The sequence below is a fragment of the Euprymna scolopes genome, chromosome 37, assembly GCF_053919585.1.
Source record: "Euprymna scolopes isolate OS-2025 chromosome 37, ASM5391958v1, whole genome shotgun sequence".
In the NCBI taxonomy this organism is placed as follows: Eukaryota; Metazoa; Mollusca; class Cephalopoda; order Sepiida; family Sepiolidae; genus Euprymna; species Euprymna scolopes.
Genome location: NC_136518.1, coordinates 43,479,965 through 43,507,577, shown reverse-complemented (window position 1 = coordinate 43,507,577; position 27,613 = coordinate 43,479,965). Strand labels below are relative to the sequence as shown.

Here is a 27,613-nt window from a genome sequence, read left to right as displayed (position 1 = left end):
ATATATATATATATATATATATATATATATATATATATATAATCCACAGACATGTGTTTAATTTTTTCAAGACTCATCTGTGTGGTGAGACAAAGTGAGCACATCAACTCTGAGATTCGAACTCAGGGCATTAATTACTACCAAATCAGAGTCTAATGCTCTACTCTCTGAGATAACTTGCATACTAATAAGGTATATATTTGCTTACAATGTTTTTGCAAAAGAGGATTAAATAATTATTTTTTTCTGAAGAATCTTTTAAATATTTATAAACAAGTGCTTTCTTCATCTCATACAAGTTCATCCTTCCAACAATGAGTCGATTTGTAGACCACAGATCTCATAATCCGAGATCCAAATCATGTGCTTAAGGATTCAGTTGTACAAATGAGAAATATACATACCGCATTTTATCAGTAGGGTACATTGCTTCTTAAGAAGATTCAATCTCAAGTTTTTAACAAGGGACAGAACCTATGCATTACAGATCTAAACAGAAACAGTTAATTCTTCCCAAACACAGTGCTCTCTCTGTAAAGAGGACGAATAATTATAAGTTAATAATTGACAGGAATGGGAATAATCATCCACAGACACGTGTTTTGCCTTTTAAGATTCACTCATGTGACTAGACACAACGGGTACACCAACCTTGAGATATACGCATATATTGAAACAGAGGCATAATATATTGCATTAGAAATAGTTATAACCTGTCAATATCCAGCGTAAACTTCTGCTTTAAGAATTTTTCTCTCTTCCTTCGTTTGCAACAATTGCTTGTCGTTTTCATATTGAATTGTTGCAATTCGAATGTAATTGTGTTCATGTGTCATTTTTTTTTATTAGTCATTTGAAAATGTAATAAATTCTGCCCAGTAATTAGTTTCATATTTTACTTCCGTTTCTTCCCACTTCATCTGGCTTTATCACTTCCCTCGTGATCTCTGCCCAAAATGAATGGCTATTTAATGTACTTGTAAATCGAATTCAGATAAAAAAAATATATATATATATTTCAAATTGGATTCCGCTTTCATTTACGCAGATATGTCTTTCTTGTGTCAGCAAAAATAAAATTAATGAAGGGATAATTATCCTTTTCGAAAGCAATTAAATGATAAACACACACACACACACACACGCACACAAACACACACAAATTAAACAACAACGGGTATCCAATCATTGGGATATGTGATGAAAATGCTATTTCAAATTTGATCATGACAGACCAACAAACAAATGGTCTTAAAAAGATGCATTGACATGTAAAAATGCCGATCATTAAAAGGATGGACGAAGATTCTTATGCATCGATACATTAAAATATGTAAAACTTTTAAGGATAAAAATGCTATTTCAATCTTGAACGTGACAGAGGGACTAAAAGCTATCTTAAAATACAGCATGACAAACTGACATAAAGAGGTTTTCGAACTTAAGACTGACAGACCCAACCCATGGCTTGTTCAGACGTTAATGTGACAGACCAATCATGGACTGAATATCTTGTAGAGTTGATTGAAAGTAATTAACATAAGATTTGTTCATGCAATGTTAGTGGTTTAAATGTTATTTGAAACTTGAGCATGACAGACCAAGAGACAAAGTGTCTTATAGGAATGTCAAAATGTGAATTATTAAACAGGCAAAGTCGTTCGGAGAGAGATATGAATATATTAAAAAGTACCACGCTTTTAGAAATGAAAATGCTATTTTAATTGTAAGCATCACAGACAAGATCTCTAAAAGAGATGCCTCGATGCATCTAAAAATGTCGAACATTCAACAGAGGGACAAAGCCTCTTATAAAAGGTTCCATTATCACCATCAGCTTAACGTTTGTTTTACATGACGACGTTAAACAGCTTTACTTTATAAGTAACCTATCTTTGACCAGGTCTTTATTTCTCCCTCAGATTCATTTTTATCATTTCTTCCCAAGTAAAAATGCTGACCATTCAACCACCTTTTATAAAGATGTCGGCGTCATCGTCATCATCATCATCATCATCATCATCATCATCATCGTCATCGTCATCGTCGTCGACATCATCATCATTAGCACCATCATCATCATCATCACTATCGATTTAACATTCGTTTTACATGCCGACATTGGAGAGTTTTAAGAAATTGACTTCTAAAGTAACCTATTTTTGACCAGGTCTTTAGTTATCCCTCTTTCTCATAGCTTCACTTTTTTCACTCTTCCAAGTTTTCTTTGGGTTTTCTCTGTGAACTAGATATACTGCCTAAACTGTTTTGCATCTACTAACCCAAGAGCACTCATCTAATCTTTCAACGTGGCCATATCATCGAAATCTACACCTCTACACGCATCTCCTTATACTGTCCAGATTTAATCTTCCTCTGAGGTCATCAGATCTAAGCCTGTCTAGAAGACATGCAGTACATATTTGTTGTATCAATCTCATATCATTTCTCTCCATGCAACACATATCCTCAACCATTATTGGTCAAATTTTACTCCTATATATAAACACTTTGTACACATGTCTGATAGACTCTTCCCTTGATTAACAGTGGTAGAGCTCTGCTGGTTAGTGATGACATAAGTTTCCTGAATTTAATTAATCCATTCTTAACTGTTATGATCACACAATTATCTCGCCTTCCAAATATATTTCGTCCACATTTAACATTTGAGTTCTCATTCATCTCTATTGTCTTATTCTCTTGCACATAAATTAGCTTTTTTGCTTTATCTTACTTCAGTCGAAGTTCTCAGAAATCAAGGGACCCACAGTCTGGGGCTAACACTGGAACTCTATATGAGATACATATATATTCGAATGTTGCGTTAAAGTTCTTTATCTCTCAAACATTGAGTTAATAAAGAAATGTAGAACATAGTTTTCCTCTCCACAGTTAACCATTTTCACATGTTATGGTACATCTTTTATTTTGATCTCTTGGTCTTACTGAATTCAAAGACAAGAATTTATCTAGTCTGGTGGAGTATCCAACTTCGTGCTGTTACTTGAGGTAACATCACTTGGAGAAGGTGCACCAGTCTTCGTAAAAGCTAATGTACGTTAGCCATAGTGAGGAGATTCTATTTAGGCAGCAAATACGAAATGTGATTTTGAATATTTGGTCAGGGTTTACTTCTAGGAAAAAGGACCCTCATGCCAGGCTGTTCTGACAAACCCCTGTACAGAAAGATCTTAGACACTCGAGGATAGTGTCTAGTAGGCATTCAAGTTCTCTAGATATCTTTGTGGATGCATGTGAAAAGTATAGCACTTTTAGGGATGAAAATAATATTTCCATTCTAAGTAGATAGGATCAATGGGAAGGTTGTCCCTGGTAGCATGCCCTCTGTTGATCGTGCAGACCGATCCTTGCCTTGACATGCACATTATGTGACACCCAGGGCATGGGAATCCCTTGGAAGGGGGACCCTGGGCAGAAAATGCTATTTCCATTCTAAAATAGGATCAATGGGAAGGTTGTCCCTGGTAGCAGACTAATAGATAGAGCCTGTGATAGAGAGACAAACACGTATCTAAAATGTTATTTTAGACCTAAGCATGACAGACCAACGTATGGTACCAACAACATGTAAGACCTAACTAAAGTCTCAGAGATTTAAAGATAGATGGGCCTACGAATGGAAATACATGAACGTATATGATTAGTTACTTACTCGTACTTTCTTTTCTACAAAATAGCAACAACAACAAAATTAAATCATAATCATTTCCAGTTTGCTTGGATAATTACATATGCAAATTTATTTTATGAGAAATGTGGAGGATGCTTAATCTTCATCGTAATAATAACTGATTATAATAAAGGAAGAAAATAATAATAATGTATGAAAATTTATTTTTATAAGCAAAAAAGAAGAAACTTGATCTTAATCCTAATAATAACTGATAATAAAAAGAAACAAAAAAATAATCATGTATACAAATTTATTTTAATGCGCATAGAAGAGGATGCTTAATCTTAATAACTGATATTAATGGATAAAGGAAAGAGTTTATTTCTCTTTTAATAGAATTTATTTCTTTATTCTTAATGACTTTGTGACTTGGATAGGAATTAATCTATGAACGTACAGGTGTTTTATTTACAGATTCAGGAGAAAAGGGGAGGGGGAGATCAGATTAGTTTATTTTTAAAGTAAAACTTCTATATATTTTGGAAAAATTTACTCGCATATTTCTTCTTTTTTTTGTAAATTTATCTCGTTTACTTGATTTAGTTTTTACAGTAAAATACTTTATTTACGGATCTAGGATAAAGAGATGAGAGCAAATTAGCTTTTTAAGTAAAACTTATGTTTTTTTACTTAAACTTTATTCAGGTGTTGGTGTTTTTTTAGTCTTACTTGGATTAGTTTTTTTTTACAGTTAAAATTCAACTTGGGTTTTATATCAGTATGAAATCAATTATTATTGCTAAAACATAAATCACTTACTACCTAATATTCGTAAATTTTGCTTTGAAGTGCAGATTTATTTTCATTTATTATATTTATTTTTAACTTTTTCATAATGTAATTTTTGTGCTACAAATGAAGTTGAAGTTTGGGCTGTTTCTAAATCGTCAAAACACCTGCTCACTTTACAAAGTCTTTTGTTAAGTGAATGAAAAAAAAGAAGAAAGAATAATTATTCCTAGTTTTTTATATTTTAGATTAAACAAAGCAACATTTTAGGCAAAATAAAACAACACAATTAAATATTTCATTCAGGGAAGATTTAAAAGGGATTGCGAAGACTATATGTTTCATATTACTAGGCCGTACAATCGCTGTATTTGTTGACAACACTACGCTCTATTCGTGACATGTGAGAAAATCAAAGGCACACATATTCAAGGCTAAATCCTTAAAAAACGACCGCTAATGTGTAGTAGAATGGAGTCACAAATGAATGGTTTCATTCAATGTTGCAAAGATAAGGCTCTTTTCGTTTTATAATTTGCTGTGGAAAGGCCATAATAATTAAGACAACATGATGGCATGTTTATAAAAGTGTATTTATATACAGAGAACAAGCATATAAGGAAGAAAGTGTCATCTACCCAGAGTCCCTCTTCCCAGGAATTCCCATGCCCTAGGTGTCACAGAGTGTGCATATTAAGGAAAGGTCTTCACGGTCACCAGAGCGCATATCACTAGGGACAACCTTCCTAGTAGTCCTTGGATCGGAGGAACTAGCCAAAAAAGATTTATATAAGTACAGAATAATATGTTACAGAAAGTTTGCATCTGAAACTGGCTTTTTTTTTTTGTTTTTTTTGCTTTTTTTACTTGGAGGTCACCACTTATCAAGGCCCGGAAACTACTCGTGGATGTACAGTAATCAATGGGATAGTATCGTAGGAATCGTTAGTATTGTAGATTTGATAAAGTGTCTTACTTAAAGGGGCGGTTCATTAGGAATTTGTTTGTATTGGACTTGAAGACATCCAAGTTGTAGTCAGGTTGGAAACAGGCAAACGGAAGAGAGTTCCACAGGCGTGTAGTTCTAAGAAAGAAGCTTTGTCCATGGAATCTACGTTTTGATTTAATGCCTGTCGGGACACTTTATCATAACTATATATAATCTCTGGAAGAGTCCATCTCTTCTCGAAATAGAGTAAATCAACATGACACAATAACAAACACTTACCTCTTATAGCCTTGTTCTGTCTGTGGTTAATTCCTTTTTCTTTTCGAGTATACTTTAACGAAGTCTATATTTTTACGGTTTCTTTTTTGATGTTTGTTTTCAGAAACTATTTGTGAGATTGATAATTCTAACGTGTCTACAGCATTCGAATACCTTTTCCCTATTTGATTCATGTGACCTTACCATATAAAGCGTGCTCTCAACGCTTTCATCCCATCTCAATTTCGAAGTACGATTTGTTGTTTCTGAGCATTCGTAATAAAAAAATATATATTTTTCAGTGTTTAAATGTCTCTTTGTGCATTTTTTTTTTACGTTTTCAGTTTCTTACGGTTTGGTAATGAAGTTGAAGTTCAATCTAAACAAATTCAAAGTCCAATGTGCAAGTCCAATGTAAACAAATTCAAAGTCCAATGTGCAAGTCCAATGTAAACCAATTCAAAGTCCAAAGTGCAAGTCCAATGTAAACCAATTCAAAGTCCAAAGTGCAAGTTCAATGTAAACCAATTCAAAGTCCAATGTGCAAGGGACAGGAAAGCGGTTCGATCAGTACACACACAGACACGGTGACACGCCACTAACACGATCCAGCATACACAATTACCAACCGGCCGTTCTTTCCTCGCCCTTGCCTTCCAAAACGACCTGAATTTATAGTTATCGAAGACCAACTGATTTGCATATATGCACGAGATTTTGCGAGAGTTTCCGAGATCATACCATTACAAAACGCTGTCGGCGCCATCTTGGAATTCTTTTCTTATCCTAGCTTCGCAACGATGACAAAGCACACACGCACACCTAGGTCGTTTGAACGGTAAGCCCTCATTTTCACAGCTTTTGCCACAGGTAACAATCTATCAAAAACCGTTTTGATCTTCCTTGCAAACATTTCTTCTGTTTGTGTAATGGAAGATGGACATTATTATTCCGGGTCCCATATATACATGTAGAAATTTGTGAATGGCTTTTTCAGTATTTGTACCCTTTGTTTTTTTAAGCGCCCTTTTAAACGTATCCCCGAAATTTTCTGCCTGACTATTGCTTCTCGATATCATATATTCCACTAAAACGGCTGACAGAATATTATGAATTCACTAAACTTTAATTGTATACCGTTGCCTATTATACGATTGTAATATATTGACCGGGCAACGCCGAATGTGTGCTGATTAACGATTATTATAATTATTCAAGCCAAAAAGTTTTGTCAAATAAAATATATTTTAGAATAATAAAAATTACATTAATTTAGAAATGTAACTTAAAAATGTTATCATAACAATTTAGTTGACAACTTAGAAATAATAACACGTAAAAACATCAGGTTTGTAATCTTAGTGACGTATACTAATGACGTCATTTAGAGCGAATATGGTTTTTTTGAGATGCGTGGTAATTAGTGTTTACAGCTTGACAGAGGGAGTTGAGGAGACGACCGTTTGAATGACTCAAAGCACTCGGGGGAGGGGGCGACGGATCCAACTCCTATCAAATGTGATAGTTAGAATCTAGGACCAGCGTTGCAACTTTCCAAAATGGAAAAAAAGCACTCTGGAATAAAAAGTTGCCGTAAATAAAACTCGAGGCTCTGTCGTAGGATGAATCTTTTTTGCAACTTCTCCGCCAAGACAATATCAAAGAGGGACCAGATATTTTCTCGATTGGCCAGATTTTTAAACCCCAAATAAGTGTTATTCGTCCTTTGTGCTGTAAAGGTATATATATATATATATATATATATATATATATATATATATATATATATATATATATATATGTATATATATATATATATATGTATGTATATATATATATATATATTATTGTTCCGGCATGAGTTGTATTTAAATGTACATACACAACGAACTTTAGAGTAGACGACCACAAGATTAAACGGTAATATATACACGTATATACATACGTATACGGTCGTACACTAGACGATAATGAATCTCATAACTAAATACACGATTCACATTCTCCCCTGTTATACAGACTCGCATAATGTAACACATTCAATGACTAAAAAATGTGCGAATAAGTCATGCAAAAATCTATTGTTGCTTTCGTAGTCGGTTTTCAATATCTCCGTCCATTTTGTGAAACTGTCCATTACTATTGGATAATAGAACCTATGAAGTTGCCCAGTTGGATCCTAGACTATGGTAAGTTTTCAGCTTGAGTCTAAATTTTATAGGAGGCATCTTTGTCCATACTCATCTATTATACATAACTTCACATGAGACTTTTCATTGTTGAAATGCCGGGTAGATTGACATAAATGTCTCTTAGAATTGGTTTCAGTAACGCTGCATGGATGACAACTCAATGGTTGTACATCATTATATCATCACAGATAGAATGTACTTCCGAAATTTGTCAGTTTTTATACCCTTTTTTATGTTATTTAGAAAATCACCGTTAATCGTATTTACCTTTATTTCTCCGAGTGTTATAAGAAGCTTCATATTATATAACACAATATATTTTCAGTTTATAGTTATGTTGCATTATCCTGACAATTCTTTTGTCGTTGTTCTCAAAATTAACATAGATGAATTTTGTCAAAATACAATTTTATTTACAATTCACTCATGGCCATTGACAAGAGAGAGAAAGAAAGAGAGAGAGAGAGAGAGAGAGAGAGAGAGAGAGAGAGAGAGAGAGAGAGAGAGGTGGAAACAGAACGGAATAACTGCGTTTAGCAGTAAAGGTTGTGTGTGTGTGTGTGTGTGTGTGTGTGTGTGTGTGTGTGTGTGTGTGTGTGTGTGTGTGTGTGTGAGGTAATAGCGGAATTTGTCACTCACGCTAGAGTCAGTTCTTTTCTCTTTACCTCTCTTTTTGTTAATATGTCTTATAAAGACATCAGCCGACATTCATGAAATGTAAATATTTAAAGTATTTAATTATCCTTTTTTATTTTGCGTTACACAATTCTAATTTCCGACCTGGAATGTAAACCCTTCTTTGTTTTTGGTGATAGTTAAAATTCAGGAGGATGGCTCCCTATCTATGCAGTCTGTCCACAGTATGCATTGGTGAACTATTTTTCGCCCATAAATTGTTAACAGTCGTTTATGATTGGTTTGTAATAAAAATATTGAATGAAACGATGAAATTCTATGAATGTAAAAAAGTAATACTCAATGCTTTTTTTTTTTCGATTTGTGAGTAAGTCTTTGCTGCAGGCAATAATGTACAAGATGCGTGAGCGATGGGTTTCAGCAAACCGTTTTCTATTCTGTGTAACATTTAAGTTCCAATGCTGTATGAACTATCGTCAGTAGCTACAACGATTTCGCAATCTGAATTATAATGTGTTAAAAATAATCCGGAAGAAGTTCTAAGCATTCTGGTGTATACACTGTTAACTTACTTTTTCAATCTTTTGAAAATAACACCTAAACTTTTATGAAAAGATAAGAACATTGTAAAAAAAAATCTCTTTAAAAAAATGATGGCAAAATTTTTTTTTTCGTTATTGCAAAATCTGCTTGTTGTAATCGTTAAGATTTTGCAGTAATTATTCGTTGCAAGGATTATCTTCTGATGCAAAAGGTTGACAATTAATTTGATCTCTTGTGGATTATCGGCAAAGGAAATATAAAAAGAAAATAGAATATATTTATTATGTGTCCTAAAAATAAAAGCACAAGAAATGTGTATATTTTTAATCTTTCAAATATCAGAAAATATATCTGAAGAAAATGGATGGCAGACAACGAAGTTAGAAGTAAGAATCGTGTACATCTTCTATATCTCTATTTATATAAATTCAGGTATGTGCATAGGTCTTGATATACAAGATGACTTCAATAAGTTTCTAGACTTTTTCGTATGGGCACTTTTATCGATAGTACATACATTAAACTCTTATCCCTTTAGAAGTAATCTCATCCAGCTGCAATACACTTGTTGTACCGTTCTAACAATTTCTGAAAGGCTCTATATAAGTCCTCTTGTGTGAACCTGTCAATGCTTCTTGTCACAGCCGCTTTCATCTACTTCATTGTCTCATAACAACAGCCTCTATGGTTTTCGTTGGGCATAAGGAATAACCAAAAGTCACAGGGAGCAAGGTCTGAACTGTAGGGAGTATGAGGAACTATCTTGATGTCCCTCTTAATCAAATAGTTTATGACAAAGATAGAGTTGTGGACTGATCTTCTCTGAGCACCCTAGGAACAAACTTTGGGCAAATCTTACACAGTTTCAGTTCCTCGCAAATAATTGTGTACAGTTCCCACACTGATATCAAACTGTGCACTTATTGTCTCGATAGACACATAACGGTCTTTATTCATGACATTCTTTATTTGGCCGATCAACTCCGGTGTTCTGAATTCCTTACTTCTCCCACACCTCTCATTATCCCTTATAGACTCCCTTCCTTCCTTAAATCTCTTATGCCACTCAGAAACTGATGGTCGATTCATGCAAAATGGTCCAAAATCAGTCTGAAGCATTCCGTACGTTTCTGTGGCATTTTTCCCAAGTTTAAAATAGAATTGTATTGCATATTGTTCTTCTAAAATGTATTCACGTTCAGATTGCATTTTTGAAATTCAGTAGCTGTCACAATCAAGCTTTAGTAGGATGTATTCCAATTCCTGCTGTAGCTGTTCATTTGAACCTGGAATCATAAAAATTGATCAGCCATCTTATAATATGTATAACAATACCATACTGAATTTTCAAGAGTCTACGACAATTTTAAATATCTGTACAAAAAAAGACTGGAAACTTATTGAAGGCACCTCATATTTTGTGGATAGATTCTCTCCTTGCCATATCTGGCCGGGTGCATCTACCACTAGTCTCTCCCTATTAGAAAGAGTCTCCAATCTAATATCAAGCTATGTTGCATCCCTGTGCCTGTTTTACAAGAACTTTAATGGAATGTGTTTTGATGAACTCATTGCACTTGTACTCGCTCAACGTACATCCCCATGACAAACCTGTTTAGCAGCAAACTCTCACCTCTTAACTGTAGAGGTCCCTATATGCCGGAAAGCACTCTACTGTAATAGTTTCTTCCCTTGGACTGCTTGACTTTGGAATTTGCTTCTTTTTTTCCTGCTTTCCTGACTGTACTAACATGCAGAAGGTTAAATGTAATGTGAACAAACATCTCGTTCATCTTCTCACATAGTTACCTGAACACATGGTTCCAAACAATAGTCGCTTACGTTCAAAGTGATAATATGCCTTGTTTGGAGTGAACAAGAGGAAAAATAAAAACTAATTTACAGATATTTATGGGTTTTAGAACACAGTAGCTTCGTGTTAGTGTAGTTAATGAAGGATATATTTAGTTTAATTTAGTTTTGTGTAAAGAGAGATAAAACTATTTTCTCTTCTGGATTAATGCCCCCTTGCTGACTGATTCGACCATGCACTGACCAGTCAGCTACTAAAGCGCATTAATCCTATATGTCCCTTAAGGGACTAATTACCCTTGTCAGGAACTAGATAGTGGCCAGGAGAGGAGCTCAGACCACTAAAGAAGACAAACCTCTCTTCTCTCACTCTCTGTCCACTGAATCCTCACCAGGCTGCGACTACTTCCATGAAGACTTCCACTGGACAATCTGGGGACACTTTAAGTTACTGCCTCCCAATAGGAGAACATCCTAGAACTTTCTATTCCTTTTCTTACTTTCACCTTGGGCGCAGTCCTTCTTCTTTCAAAATAAACCTTTTCATTCTAAAAAAAAAAGGCGTTGGTTAATCAGTCTGTGCTTGTGTTGCAAATCTATCTTTTATTAGGGCTTTTGTGAACTCTCGCATAAAAAAAAACCTACTTAAAGGGCAAAGAGGTACTGGAATCCTGTTGGGAAAAATCAGATACCTCCAATTTTTGTGAAATTTGAACAATAGATTTTATACATCAATTAATAAATAGTCTTAGAATTTCTGTTGTGGAAAGGGATTTTAAGGTGAATAATATAGACACAATTCAAATATTTTTGACTTACAGTAAATTTGATCCATTCTTATGAGACCCAAATTAAACGAAATTCTCTGAATTTTATTTTCTTCTTAATACCGCTTAAAGCTTAAATTTTAGACTTTTGCTAGAAATTAAAATCATATAATGGATATTGGTGAAAATTGGAGTAGGGATTCTATACATAAGGTTTAACATCATTATATCTTGATTTTAATCTTCTTAAGAGAACATAAATGTGATACAAAACTGTTCAAGGGTTGGTTAATGAGATGAGTGTTCTTTTACTGAACTACACCTGCTAGTCAAACAATTTAAAAAACAAAGAAAAAATACCGCAGGACTGCTTCCCAGCTGACATTAACATGACATAATCACGCCATACGGCATAATCATGTTGACATACCGGTTCCCATTAGATCACCAAAGTTAAGTAACGTTGAGCCTGGTTATTACTAAAATGGGTGACCAATTTGGAAATTCCAGGTGCTGTATGTAGGAGGACGTCGACACCTCCCTGCAAGAGTTTCAAAAACCTAACGTCGGCATCTCCCTAATGGGGATATACATGCGAGCAGGGACCGCTGTGAATTTCATACTTCCACGTGACTTCCTCCTTTGAAGGAAGCCTATTAAATCCGAATAAGGTTAGTGCCGATCGACACACATAACATGGTTGTTTTCAAGTCTAAAAGTAGTAGATATCTGAGTGTTCTAGGCGGGGGGGGGGGTCGTTTGCGGAAAAAGGTTGGGAAACCGTGGTTTAAAGTAAATTATTTTTGCATAAAAATCATCGGATTTTCCACTTACTATAGTGTAACAAGTTCTACCAGTGTAATACTTTTCTCCAATCAGCAACTTCTGTTTATAGTTGCTATAAAATACTATAAAATGGTAGAAGACAGATAAAAAGAAAACTCAACATGCCCAAATGCTGTACCAACACAGCTCTCATGGGATGGGTATAAATTACTACTACTACTACTACTACTACTACTACTACTACTACTAATAATAATAATAATTTATGACTTGTTGTCACACAGATTCCAGGGAACACCATCTTTTGTTGTCAGTGAGTAATCTTTGATGATGGCCTGTCTGAGAACTCCTAGTAAACTTATAATAACAATCCTAGTAATAATAATCGTGATTTAACGGGACAAGATCAAAGTGTAGTATCTGTTCCGGCAGATACTGCAAGCTATGACTAGCTATGACTAGCAAAGACCAGATGTGGGGGCAACCCCACATGCCTGACCATTAACCAGCTCCCATTTCCCACCTCTCGGGAGCTGGTCCCCTTTTTCCCTTCCCCTTCCCTTCACTCCTCACATTAAAAATCGGCCTTGTGCCTAATTTGCTCGGTGGGGGAGCAAATAAATACCATCTGTTCCGGCAGATACTGCAAGCTATGACTAGCTATGACTAGCAAAGACCAGATGTGGGGGCAACCCCACATGCCTGACCTTTAACCAGCTCCCATTTCCCACCTCTCGGGAGCTGGTCCCCTTTTTCCCTTCCCCCTCCGTTCACTCCTCACATTAAAAATTGGCCTTGTGCCTAATTTGCTCGGTGGGGGAGCAAATAAATACCATCTGTTCCGGCAGATACTGCAAGCAAAGACCATATGTGGGGGCGACCCCACAGATAAGACCTTGGTCAATGTAGGGGCAACCCTTCATACCAATTGTCACTATCCAGCTCCCCTACTCCCCGGGGAGTTGGTCCCCATTTCTCCTTCACTCCTCACTTTAAAAATCGGCCTTGTGCCTAATTTGCTCGGTGGGGGAGCAAATAAATACCATCTGTTCTTCAGATGCTGCACTTCAATTTCTTGTTCTCTGTCAGTGGAGGAGAAATCTTTCACGACTGAGACAATTTTTATTTTTGTTCCTTTTCTCCACGTTATAAAACGACCCTGGTGTCTAACTCCATTCCGTGGGGAGACATTGTAAATAGGAACTTCTCTCGGAAAAAAAATATATGCTTCATTCCAAGAATCATTCCATGCAACCGACTGTGGAACACAATACCACGGAGCTGCTTCCGACAACATAATTCATAATTATGATACCACTCAACTACATAGTAAGGAAATTTAATGTGGGATACAAGCTTACATACACAGAACAGAAAATAAACCATTTCATGTATATGGACAACCTGAAGTTATTTTCAAAAATAAGGAACTGGAAAAGCTGATAAACACAATCAGAATCTTCAATCAAGACATTCAAATGGAATTCGAAATAGAAAAGTGTGCGCTACGAGAAAGGAAAAGGGAAAAACTGAAGAAAGTGAAATGCATGGAACTGCCGAACCAAGGGGAGATGAGGGCGTTTGGCAAAACTGATACTTACAAATATTCAGGAGTCTTGGAAGTAAACACTATAAAATCTACAGAAAGAAAAGAGAAGATTGGAAAAGAATACACGAGAAGAACAAAGAAAACTCTTAGAAACGAAATTATATATTAGAAAGCTAATAATAAAAAAAAAACACCTGGGCAGTGCCGCTAATAAGATGCACTGGCCTATTCATAGGCTGAAAAAAAGGAAGAAAATTAGAAAAGTAATAACTATGGACAGTGCACTACAGCAAAAAGATGACATTAACCGATTTTATGAGTAAAGGAATGAAGGAGGAAGAGGACTAGCAATTATAGCAGACTGCGTGGAAAACAAAAAAAATGGAAGTGAAAAAATGTTTCCAGAACACAGAATGATTAATCCCCACAACAAGAGATATCCTCAAAATGAACAACTCAGTAAGCAGTAGAAACAGAAACAAAATTACCAGAAAAGAAAGTGAGGAGTGGGACAACTACATGGACGATTAAAAATAATGAGATCCATGAAAACACTTGGGCATGGCTAAGAAAAGGACACTTGAGCAGCGAAACAGAATCCCTACTGACAGCTGAACAGAAGTATGGAATTAGAACTAACTGCATTAAAGCTAAACTAGGTCAAATTCAAGAAAACAGTACATGCTTTATGAATAAAGACACGAAACAATAAATCACATGATAAGTGAATGCACTAAAGTAGCTAAAAAAAAAAAGAATAGACACAACTGTTGGGAAAATAGTACACTTGGAACTAACTTCATTTTTGAATACACAAACAAATAGTATAGATACAAACCAAAGGCACTACTGTAGCACAATGAAGAGCGCCCCTTTTAAGGGAGCTGGGTGCTTCTACATTAATGAACCTTGTGCATAACTTGTCTGTACTTGTGAGGTGCAGATGTGTTAATTCTGGTATGACTTAAGCCAAGAATGACAGTTGTTTATAATATTGAACCAAGGCAAAACGATATAAGACCTTAGAATTTGAAAGGTCAACCCGAAAGAACTCATGGATACAAACAATGTTTAAAAAAAAACAATGTTTAAACGTTATGTACGAATGTCTCTCTCTTCTCTCTCTCTCTCTCTCTCTCTCTATATATATATATATATATATATATATATATATATATATATATATATATATATATATTTCTCTTTTTCACTCCCTTTTTCTCTCTTTCAATGAAGAAAGAGAGAATTAAATATAATTTTATTGTTTTAAACAGTTGAAGATTGCACCGCGTACATGCAGGATATAGTAGTTTGGTGTGCGTGCAATGGGTCGACTAAATATGCTTCCTACTTGTTAAATGCTAAATAAATTATATATTTTTTTTATAAAAATGCATTTGTGCGCTATTTTTGTACAAGCAGTCCGTCCCATAATGCGATGATGGAAAGCTGCCTGTAACGACGCAAGAAGACACAAGAAGCGACCTATGCCAGCTGGTTATAGCCGACGACATATTGACCCGTTCTGTTGCTGTTTCCATGTGCCTATCGTTGAATATCGTATCTAACACTCGGGGAGCTGGTTGTGTTCCCAGAAGGTACCTCAACCAAGTAAATCTCCCCGGAAAACGATAGCGTCATACTACTTAAAATCGAAAATGACAAAATCCTCTGGAATACGGAGGTGCAAACAGATAAACTAATCCAAGTAAGGAGACCGGACGTTATAGTAGTAAACAAGAAAAAAAAGAAAAACCTGCCAAATCGTAGATTTTGCCTTCCCAGTAGATCACAGGGTTAAGATCAAGGAAAAAATATAAGGAACTGGCCAAAGAAGTGGAACAATATCAAATATGAAGAAACTCAATAAAGTCCCAATAACTCCCAAGCACTAGGAACAGCCCTGAAAGACCTGAAAAAGAAAACAAATATAGCAGAAATTGGAATCAAAAAGAAGAATGAAATTAGACATCGAACATCAATGATGAATACAGCAAAAAATTTAAAGAAAACCCTTGAATGCATAAGCCAACACACATAAACTATGAATATTAACTAGCCACCTGGAAGTTGCAACAAAAATAAAACAAAAGTATGCATGGAACACCAGGTGAACTTGAAGAAAATAAATCTGCAAAAAATCATATAAATTGTCTCCCAGCCCCAAATAGCGTAATTCTTAGTTGAGACTACACAAAATAGTTGTGAAGTATCAAGAAGGATCGAAAGACCGATGAAATTGAGCGGAGAATACTGAAACCTTGGCGATGCTTATTGCCACCCAAATTCCAGAAAAGATCAATAGGCATTGTCAGCAAGAACTCAATAGTAAACAACTGTTGGGATAATGCAAAGTCATTTGCAATGGTTAACGAAGGTGGTAGAAACTACTAAAAATCTTTGAAGACTTGTTGTCGCTCAGACTCCAGAAAACAGAACCAGTTTTTATCAGTGAAAAGTCAATGACTGACCTGTGTGAGAACTCCTAATAAGTACATCATCATCATCATCATCGTCATCATCATCGTCATCATCATCATCATCACAATAATAACAACAACATCAGCAGTAATAACAACAATAATAACAACAACAATAACAACAATAATAAGAAGAATAACAATAATAATAATAGCAATAATAACTGTAACAACTGTAACAACTATAATAATAATAATAATAATAATACAGGTTTAGTCATTACATATTAATTTCGTTATGGTTACATTTTCTTTTGTGCAAAATCTAACTGAAATCTTCGCATTATTTTCTCAAAATGTACTAAAAGTTTATTCTGGTAGATATCTATTATATCTGTCGTTAAAATAATCGACATTATAATTATCATTAATGTTGTGGCTGACACTAAGAAGGTTAAGAATCAAATGTAGAAATGAAAAACTCCCTGGCCACCAAATCAATCTCATTGGTTTGACCTTCAAGATTCATCATGGACGTGATTAATTTATTAATTCTGTGTTTTCTTTGTTGCTTGTGAAAACAAGTGTTAACAGATGCTAAACATTTATCAACTCCAAGAATTAAACCGTTTCTTTCTTCTTTTTATTGTTACATTTTATTGACTGCTTAAGAAACGGGAACATAAATAAAAGTAAACTGTAATTTCTTTTCAAACACGGATTTCATAAATTTTGATTAAAATAAAAATATAAAACACACTAGTGGTTTTCCGAATTAGTTTTATTTTTATATTAGATTTTTATATCGGTGGTCAAATCTCCAGGTTGCTCAGTCTGTCACACTTAAGTTTGAAATAGAATTTTCGTTGTTCTGCCACACTTGAGTTTTAAATAGAATTTTCGTTTATCTATCATTTTTTCTACACAGGAATCACGACTTGTAAAGGCCCAGAGGCCACTCGAGGATAAGGGTTAATGGGTATACATTAGTCTATGTGATTATAGCGTAGTAAACATAAGTAGTGGGGAATTTGTAAATTTGGATTACTTAGGGGACGGTTCATCAAGAACTTGTTTACATTGGACTTGAAGACAATCAGATTGTAGTCAGCTGGAAAGCAGGCAATCGGAAGAGAGTTCTACATGTTTGCAGTTCTAAGAAAGAAGCTTTATTCATGAAATCTGCATTTAGGTTTAGGCACAGATAAAGAGTGTGGGAAATTATTGATAGTGGTTTTGGCTAGACGAGTGCATTTTCGTGATAGTTTGGTGGGGGGACCATAGATTGAAGCTCAGCTGAGCATTTGCCATGGAACCATGAAAATAACGATAAAGCGGAGATAGGCTCAAAACGTCTCTTCTGTGGGAACAGAGATTGCAGCGAAAAGAAAAGGGTATCCTCAACTAAGCTACGAATCTATTTTGAACTCTGCCAAGGCAGGATAAGCTGCTTTAAGCAGCCCTTGCTCAGATGTGGCAACAGTACTCCATCGCTGGCCGTAATTTTAAAATAGCACTTCCGTGGTCTGTCAGACTTTAGTTTGAAACAGAATTTTCATTGATCCGACACACTTAAGTTTGAAATAGCATTTTCATTTATCTGTCACACTTGGGTTTAAAATAGCATTTTAGTTGGTATGTCATACTTAAGTTTAAAATAGAACTTTCATTGGGTCCGTCACACTTGAGTTTAAAATAGAACTTTCATTCGGTCCGTCACACTTAAGTTTGAAATAGCATTTTCGTTGGTCTGTCCCACTTAAATTTGTAATAGCATTTTGATTGGTCTGTCACATTTAAATTTGAAAACGCACTTTCATATCCATATATCTTCATAATAGGCTATATCCATTATTTGATCATCTGTTGGTCTTTCACGCAGATATAGCTTTACGTTGGTCTGTCATACTTACGTTTAAAAAAAGCGTTTGCAAAAGTAAACATGTCGAGTCAAAATATACCTTCTTGCATTTTTATTATATTTGTTAATTCGATTTTGTAGTTTTTGGCACTGTTGCTTTACTCACAAACTTTTATTGGGTTCTGTAAATTAATTTTACAGAAGGTGTTGGGGGAGGAGATATAATGATGGGGTGGTTGCATATACAATGAAATTGTAAACATTTTCCCAGAGATTTGCTTCATGTCAAAATTGTTAAAAAAAACTAGACATGTAATTATAAGTAAAAATTGAATAATTTTTTGCTTGAGTGAGTTTCAGATATTTATCAAGTTTGGTTTAGCACTAGGACATCAGAATGGAGCCTTGACCAAAATGAAAACATTGACCTGGAGTTTCATGTTTGGGAATTTTTTTTCAGATAAGAATTGATGATTTAATTATTCTTATCTGGGTTGGTGTTTTCACATTATGACCGATGTAACCTTCGACTTTCTCCAGGTGCATCTTTTCAAATGTTTTTATGTCACCAATTCATCAATTTCTCTCGTATATATATATATATATATATATATATATATATATATATATATATATATATTTACAAAGGAGCCACCACTTATCAAGGCCTGGAGGCCACTCGAGGATAAGGGTTAATGAGTGTACAGTGGTCAAAGAGAACATATCGTAGTAATCATTAGTAGTGGAAATTTGGTAAATTGGATTACTTAAGGGGATGGCTCATCAAGAATTTGTTCACATTGGACTTGAATTATAGTCTGTTAGACAGCAGGAAAATGGTACAGAGTTCCACAGGCGTTCACTTCTAAGAAAGGAGCTTCGTTCATGAAATCTCCATTTAGGTTTGGACACAGATAAAGAGTGGGGGAAATTATTGATAGTGGTTTCTGCTAGACTGATTGAGGCACTTGCCATGAAAATAACGATAAAGCAGAGATAGGCTTGCAAAGTGGGAAAGAGGTGGCAGGGAAGAGAAAAAGGGCATCCCACATTAGGCTACGAAGTCTATTTTGAACACTGTCAAGGCAGGATAAGCTGCTTCTAGCAGCTTATTCTGCCCAGATGTGGTACCAGTACTTCATCCTTGGATGTACTTGACTATTATACAGGTAAAGAATTGCATCAGCAGTGAAATATCTACTGAAGTAGTGGAACGATCTCACCATTTTCCTAGCAGCCTTGGCAATGAATTTGATATACATGTTCTACTTCAGATCAGGTGTAAAGGGGAGACCTAGAAGCTTGTCAAACTTGAAGCCTCCTCAAAATGAACGCCATTCATTTCCGTTGATGCCAGATGAGGATAAGAGCATTGATGATGTAAAGATAAAAGCTTGGTTTTAGATGCATTAAAATTAAAAGCCACTTCTTATCCCATTGCACCACGTGATCAAGATCAGAGGAGAGAGAATCAGAGAGAACTTGATCATTTGTGGCCTTTGAAGTGTTGCCGTGAATGGTAGTGTCATCAGCATAAATGTATACAAATGATCTTAGGATGTGATTTGAGAGATCATTTATGTAGATCAGGAAGAGAGTTGGGCCCAGGATAGACCCCTGAAGGACTCCAGCATTAATACTGTGAGCTTCTGATTTCTGCCCATTAACAACTACTCTTATGAATCTATCAGAGAGAAATGATTTAATAATTGAAAAGACATTTCTAGCTATACCTTAGCTGGAGATTTTGTGGAGTAAACCGTTATGCTATGCCCTATCAAAGGCATTTGATATGTCAAGGACAATTGCTCTAGAAAGGAAGTCTCCATCAAGAGATTCGCTAATCCTATGAGATAATAAAGTTAGCACATCTGTTGTAGATCTAGCAGAATGGAAACCATATTGCATGTCACTGAGGGGTTACTTTTACTGAAGTGGTTGGATACTTTTCTATTTAACACAGATTCCAGCAACTTACTCATGAGGCACAGGAGACTGATTGGTCTGTATTGAGAGAGAGATGATCACCTGAATTTCTTAATCTGGGACATACTGATGAGGTTTTCCAGAGTGCTGGAAAGCAATTCTCCTTAAGACAACGGTTAAACAGCTTTGTAGATGTGGGAGCTAGTTCTGGTTGAAGCTTTTTGAGCTCTATAATAGGAATGCCGTCAGATCCAGTTGCTTTACTGGAATCAATGGTTTTGATTAGCTTGGCAACATCACACACAGATATTTGCATGTCGCATAACATGTTTTCAGATACAGTAGGAAATATGGGGGTTGGCAGATAAAATTAGCTGCAAAGCTTTTGACAAAAAGTTTGGCTTTGTTGTATGCTGACGTGATGACTTCAGGACTATCAATGATTGTTCAGGACACTGTTTGTTATTTACCAAATTTGGTGGGAACCAAGCCGCTGCTCAGCTACTTTGGACTTGACAGACTGAGCATACAACTCTCTCGTATTTTTTATTACTTTTTTTACAGTGGTTTCTGGCAGTCCTGAAGGCGGCTTTAGTCTCAGTACATCTATTACATTGGAAGCAATGGAAAAAGTGATTTCTGTGTGCAGTGGTAGCAGTACATTCTGGAGAGAAACATGGCTGGCTGTAAGGCTTTTACTGGAATTTTTAAAGGGTATGAAGCGGTCTATACCTACAATTAACGATTCCGTCAGGTCTGATACTATGGAGAATACGTCCTTTGTAAACATGGAACGTAGAGGTAGATCTAATATAAATGTATGGAAGCTATTCCAGTCACCCATAGAGTATCGATATACTTTAAAATGGAGAGGTATGTCAGGGGACTTATTACATTTTGTTGTTATCTTAACAGAGACAACCGAGTGGTCGGAAGATCTCTCTCTCTCTCTCTCTCTCTCTCTCTCTCTCTCTATATATATATATATATATATATATATATATGTGTGTGTGTGTGTGTGTGTGTGTGTGTGTGTGTGTGTGTGTGTGTACGAGGGTCGTTCCAAATGTAATGCATCCTATTTCTTAACTTTAAAATGTTGAAGAGCTATGAAGACGGGAGTGGTAGTATTAAAACTAGCAACTTTTTATGTTTTAGAATTTATTTCTCTACATAGAATTCTCAATTCACTTTTGCCAGTGATGGGGCGCTGGCTGTGCATTGGTGCTTTGCCATTCACATCTCTGTCGCCACTCTGAAATGTAGGAATCCATCCCCTAACTGTGCTGACACCAACTTTATTGGTTTTGTAAACGTTCAACAGAAGTGCATGTTTATCAGTTCAGTGTTTTATTTATTGAGGAATTCAATGACGCATCTCTGCTTCTAACCTACGTTCATGATAGCGTCTCACACCGTCAATATCTGCAACAGAGAGACGAAGGTTATGAATGCATGAGTCGAGTCATCATAACAATGAAATTTGCAATCCCTTATAATCCATTCAGGCGGAATAAAATAAATTGGAGAGGCATTACTTTTGGAACGTCCCCTGTAAATGTATGCATCTTGCATATACATGAAAAATAGAAAGTACATGGACTTCCGTTAAGAGTCGCAATTTTTTGTTTACAAAGTAATTTGGCGGAAGTGACGCCAGACAAATTTTAATGTACGGATGACGAACACCATATATAATTTTCCTTAAAAAATATTTATGAACTGTTTTTTTTTTTTTTTTGTAATATATTTATGAACTGTTTCTGTTTTTTTTATATATTTTTTAACTGTTATTTTTTATATTTATTCACTGTTATATATATATATATATATATATATATATATATATATATATATATTATGCACTTTTGTAATATATTTATTAACTGTTTTTTGTAATATATTTATGAACTGTTTTTTTTATATATATTTAAGAACTGCTTTTGTTTCTTGTGATTAAAAAACAGTTTATGAACATATTATTGGAAAAAAAAAACAGTTCAGAAATACTTCTTTATAACAGTACTATCTATATGCTTGATATGGAAAAAACATTACCAACACCTGATACTTTATTTAAAAAGTGGTGCATAAATATATTTTTATTATAAAAGTTATTATAAAAATTTTGTTATAAAATTTCAAATAAAGACTGTTTGAACAAAATTTCAATTTATTATTTGCTTTTGAAAAAGCTACATTATATAGTGTTGGTTTTATATACAGTTGTTTCTATACAGTTGTTTGCCGTCACTTCTGCCGAATGGCTTTGTAAACAAAGAAGTGTGACTCCTAACAAAAGTCCATGGACATGAAAAACATATTTATAACCTTGTCTTCTATTATATTTCTCCTATATCAGTAAAGATATATTCAAAATTATTAGAATATTTTTGTGCTCAATAGGAAAACTTTTAAAGTAGAGCAAATATATTCATGAATTGTTTGCTTCGTATTGATATATCAGCATATCTGAAATGGACATATTTAAAAAAATTGATCTTTTAAAAATATATTTAAACAGATGTTGTGTGAAAGAACCCAATACTTCATAACGATTTCATTTTCTCATGAAATTACAATTTTTTTCAATTTTAGTATCAAGTGATTTTTCTCCATTTCACATTTTTGACATATGTTGCTTTAAATTAAGTGATCGCGTAAAAGTCTTGTTAAATGGATTAGTTGGATTCTTTGGACTACTGTTCTCAGCTATTTAATATTGTAGAAAAGGAGGAATGGAGCTTAATTGTTGAACTTAAAGAACATGTTATATAAAAAATAAATTAATTTCATCCTGTAAATAAAAACGGAAATATAAATGTACTATTAGGTTGGTGCAAAAATAATGTTGTTTTTTTTTTGACGTTCAACTTCATGTAAAAAAAAAACGACCTTATTTTTGCACCAACCTAATATTACTGGCAGGGATACCCGACATTGCCTGGGATTGCATGAGGATTAACAAATGTTATGCACTCCCAATACTTTTATTGTCATCGACATCGGTGAAATCGTCCATTCATTAATCAAATCGATTGATTGCCTGCGCTAGTCAGGAACACACCGTGGTAAACCAGGAGGAAACTTCACATGTCTCCCCGCAGTGACTTAGTCCACAATAGATTTTAGTCTCCATTGTACTGTAGAGAACCTACTATTGATTTTATAAAATTACAAGCACTAAGGCCCGGAAACTTCCCGACTATATTAGAAAGTGGAATAGGAGGAAGTATTACTGTGATGATAATAATGAAAAAGTACATAGTAGTTATCCTCATTCAATCCAGGGCAATGTTGGGCTTCCCTGCTAGTATATATATATATATATAATATATATATAAAGTAGGAAGTAGAGATAAAGTGAGAGATTTTTATATAATGCTTGAATTAAAGCTTAAAATGCAACAGTCACGTATTATGGCTGAATTGTGCTTTAAACTGAAACATTCCGTTTGAACGTGCACAGGTCTTGCTAAAGATCCTACCGTTGATTTTATACGCATTTGTTTGTGCAATGATAAAACTTCTCAAATGCACTTCTGGTGTACGACAGTGTAAAAATGATAACTTTGGTCAAAATAACACTGTTCCATCTTTAATGTTTTTTTCCGATTATCGATTTTCGATAATTATCAGAAGCATTCTAGTACAAAACATATCTAAGAACATCCCCAGCTTCATAAGGTTCATTTGTGTGAAATTTAAAAAAAAAAAATCGGCACAGCCGTTTTAGAGTCAGTAGAGAACGAATTTACAGACACACAGACAAAGTCTCTTTTATTATATATAAAAGTAGAGATCTAGTCTGTAATGCCTAAATATAGACTTCCTCTAACGCCTAATCCGTTTCATAAAATGTTTATAAAGTTTTGAGATGAGGATTGGGTATTCGTATTATTTGGATTCTTCTGGTTACTGTTCTCATCTTGCGTGTCATTGTCACAACGTTTTGGTCGATGTAACCTCCGACCTTCTGCAGTTGTATCTTCTCAAACTTGGGAATGTGTCTGTCGAACTTGTGAATCTGCACGGAATTTCGAACGGAACCCTTTATTTACTTCATGGGGGTAGCATGCTCTCATTCCGTCAGCCATGACTGGATGAAGGTCCTAAGTAATTTATAACTGCATTTTTCGGTCGCCCCCTCCCCTGAGTTGGTGGCGCAATTGTTAGAGTACTTGGAAAAATTCAATTTTAAAGGGATATTCTCCTGAATATTGTTAGTTCAATCCTCTATGTGAGCGACCGAAAAATACAATTGTGAATTACTTAGGATATTCATGGCTGACGGAACGAGAGCATGTTATATCTCTAAAGTACATAAAGAGTTTCGTTCGAAATTTCGTGCAGACTCACGAGTTCGACAGATACATTTCCAAGTTCGACATAATACATCTGAAAAAGGTCAAATGTTACATCAACCGAGATCTTGTGAAATGACACTCAAGATGAAAACAATAGTCTATAGACTCCAAACGATAGCCAATCCTCATCTCGAAAATTCATAAATTAGATATTAGAGGAAGTTTATCATTAACCATTACGGACATCATATGTTTATATTTCCTGCTATGTTTATAGGATGAAATTAATTCATTTTTCTTATATGACATATTTTCTAAGTCCAACAAATAAACCTCGTTCCTTATTTTCTACACTATTAAAATAGTAATTTCCCCATGTTTCCGAAAATAATATCTTTAATAACTTTAATTTTGTACTTATTCCCTAGTATCTAAACACAGTTTTTTCAACCAAGGTACGTGTTTCTCCAAGAGGACCATAGGTTGTGGAACTATAAGAGGATATCGGAGAAAATTAATTCAAAATGCTCAGAGACACTGAAACTGAATCTGTTGAATATGAAGCAGAAGAGGTGATTGTTCGAATCAAGTTCGTTCCACAAAGAAAATTTTCATCAAATTCCACACTTGGCCTTGTCTCTAACCTCCTACGCAGGAAGTAATTATAATAGCATAATACTCATAATTCTTCATTTGATTTCATCTAAATCTAATCCCAAAATATTTCTGACTATTATACTTATTTCCACTAAATATAAATATAAAAAACAAAACTTTTCTTAAATATATCAATCTTAAACTGTTTGAATATATTCATTTTAATTGCAATTTCAACTAAATATAAAATATTAAAAGTAGCTAACATTAAAAGTAGCTAACATTAAAAGTAGCTAATATTAAAAGTAGCTAATATCAATTGACGCTTATATTAAAAGTAGCTAACATTAAAAGTATATCACACTAAAAGTAGCTAACATTACAAGTAGTTAATATTAAAAGTAGCTAACATTAAAAGTAGCTAATGTAAAAAATAGCTCACATTAAAATAGCTAACATTAAAAGCAGCTAATATTAAAAGTAGCTAACATTAACAGTAGCTAACATTAAAAGTAGCTAAATTTAAAAGTAGCAAACATTAAAAGAAACGTATATTAAAAGTAGCTAATATTAAAAGTAGCTAATATTAAAAGTAGCTAATATTAAAAGTAGCTAACATTAAAAGTAGCTAATATTAAAAGTAGCTAACATTAAAAGTAGCTAACATTAAAAGTAGCTAACATTAAAAGTAGCTAACATTAAAAGTAGCTAATATTAAAAATAGCTAACATTAAAAGTAGCTAACATTAAAAGTAGCTAACATTAAAAGTAGCTAATATTAAAAATAGCTAACATTAAAAGTAGCTAACATTAAAAGTAGCTAACATTAAAAGTAGCTAATATTAAAAGTAGCAAACATTAAAAGTAGCAAACATTAAAAGTAGCAAACATTAAAATAGCAAACATTAAAAGTAGTAAACATTAAAAGTAGCAAACATTAAAAGTAGCTAACATTAAAAGTAGCTAACATTAAAAGTAGCTAACATTAAAAGTAGCTAACATTAAAAGTAGCTAACATTAAAAAGTAGCTAACATTAAAAGTAGCTAACATGAAAAGAGCTAATATGAAAAGTAGCTAACATTTTAAGTAGCTAACATTAAAAGTAGATAATATTAAAAGTAGCTAACATTAAAAGTAGCTATTATTAAAAGTAGCTTATATTAAAAGTCGCTTATATTAAAAGTCGCTTACATTAAAAGTAGCTAATATTAACATCTAACCTTATATTATCTATCCATTAAACTTATCTTTGTTTTCCATTTTCAGTTCTTCTTTTTATCATAGCGAAATTCGAAAATCAAAATATTAAATTTCAAGTAAAACAAATGATATCTACTGAATCGTTATGTCGCAGTAATGAACATATCCAAAAAAGATACTAAAAACGATAATGTAGAAAATTAATTATTAATGATAATAGTTTTCGAAGACAATTAACGAACATTACGTTTTGCTAACTTGTTCAAAGGTTTTCAGTTTTCTGAAAATATTTACCCCCCTTTTGTTATAATTTCAACTCCCCGGTTTCTTTTTTTTCTTTCTTTGTTTTCTGCTTTTTTTTTTTTTTTTTTTTTTTTTTGCAAAACTCATTTTTCATTAATTGTCTCCAAACACTAATTTTATTTAAATTAATTTTTTACCTTAGCGTTTTCCGTAATTTTAGGATATATTGATTACTGTGACATGACAGTTAAGAGGATTTCAGTGGTTTTACTTGAAATTCAACATTTCGAATTTCGCTATAATAATGAAGAACTGAAAATGAAAAAAAATGTTTAAGAAACAAATTTTCTTCTAAAAAAATCACCTTATCAATTATCACATCTGCATTTCACATTTGATATTCCTTTGTGGTGTAAACACTCCGTCTATTGGCACCAAAACCATCAGAGTCCGAGCCATTATTGAAATAATTTTTTTTCTTGTTGACTGTGATTTGTCCCTGGTCCTGTGAACTTCTAGAATACGCACTCTTCCGGACTTTGCCTTCTCCTTTACGAGTGTGTGTGTGTGTGTGTGTGTGTGTGTGTGTGTGTGTGTGTGTGTGTGTGTGTGTGTGTGTGTGTGTGTGTGTGTGTGTGTGAATTCGTTCCCTATTGACTTCGAAATTTAATTTAACACAAATATATTTTATGGCTGGGAGTGTTTTTAGATAAGTTTTTGTATCGGAATGCCTACAATAATTATCGAAAATTGATAATAAAAAATATCTGATTAAAGAAAGAACAGTCCTAATGTGACCAAAGTTAACGCCCATCATCACAAGTGAATTTGAGAAATTTTATCACCACACAAGCAGAGGAACCCAGCCGATAAAATCAACAATAGGTTCTAAGATAAGGCAGACGCACGTCCGAAATGAATGGGCACAACTGAACAATGGTACTTGAACTTTGCATTTTAAAGTTTAATTCAAGCCATTATATAAAAATAATTTTAGAAAGCCATCAGTAAGTTTTTCTACAGTGTAATGTAGGCTACAATGTATTGTGGACTAAGTCAATGCGAGGAGGCATTTGAAGCTTCCTCCCGATACACTGCAGTGGGTCCCCAACTAGGGTAGCCAATCGATCAATTTGAAAA

General features: G+C 34.3%; 1 protein-coding gene and 1 pseudogene across 2 annotated transcripts in view; both read left to right on the top strand.

Annotated features, from left to right (window-relative positions):
- Positions 1 to 27,613, top strand: part of LOC145261138 (endoplasmic reticulum aminopeptidase 1-like) — a 938,216-nt gene that overhangs the window by 381,041 nt on the left and 529,562 nt on the right. The gene's annotated exons all lie outside the window — the stretch shown is intronic.
- LOC145261289 (5S ribosomal RNA) lies at positions 11,987 to 12,105 on the top strand (annotated as a pseudogene).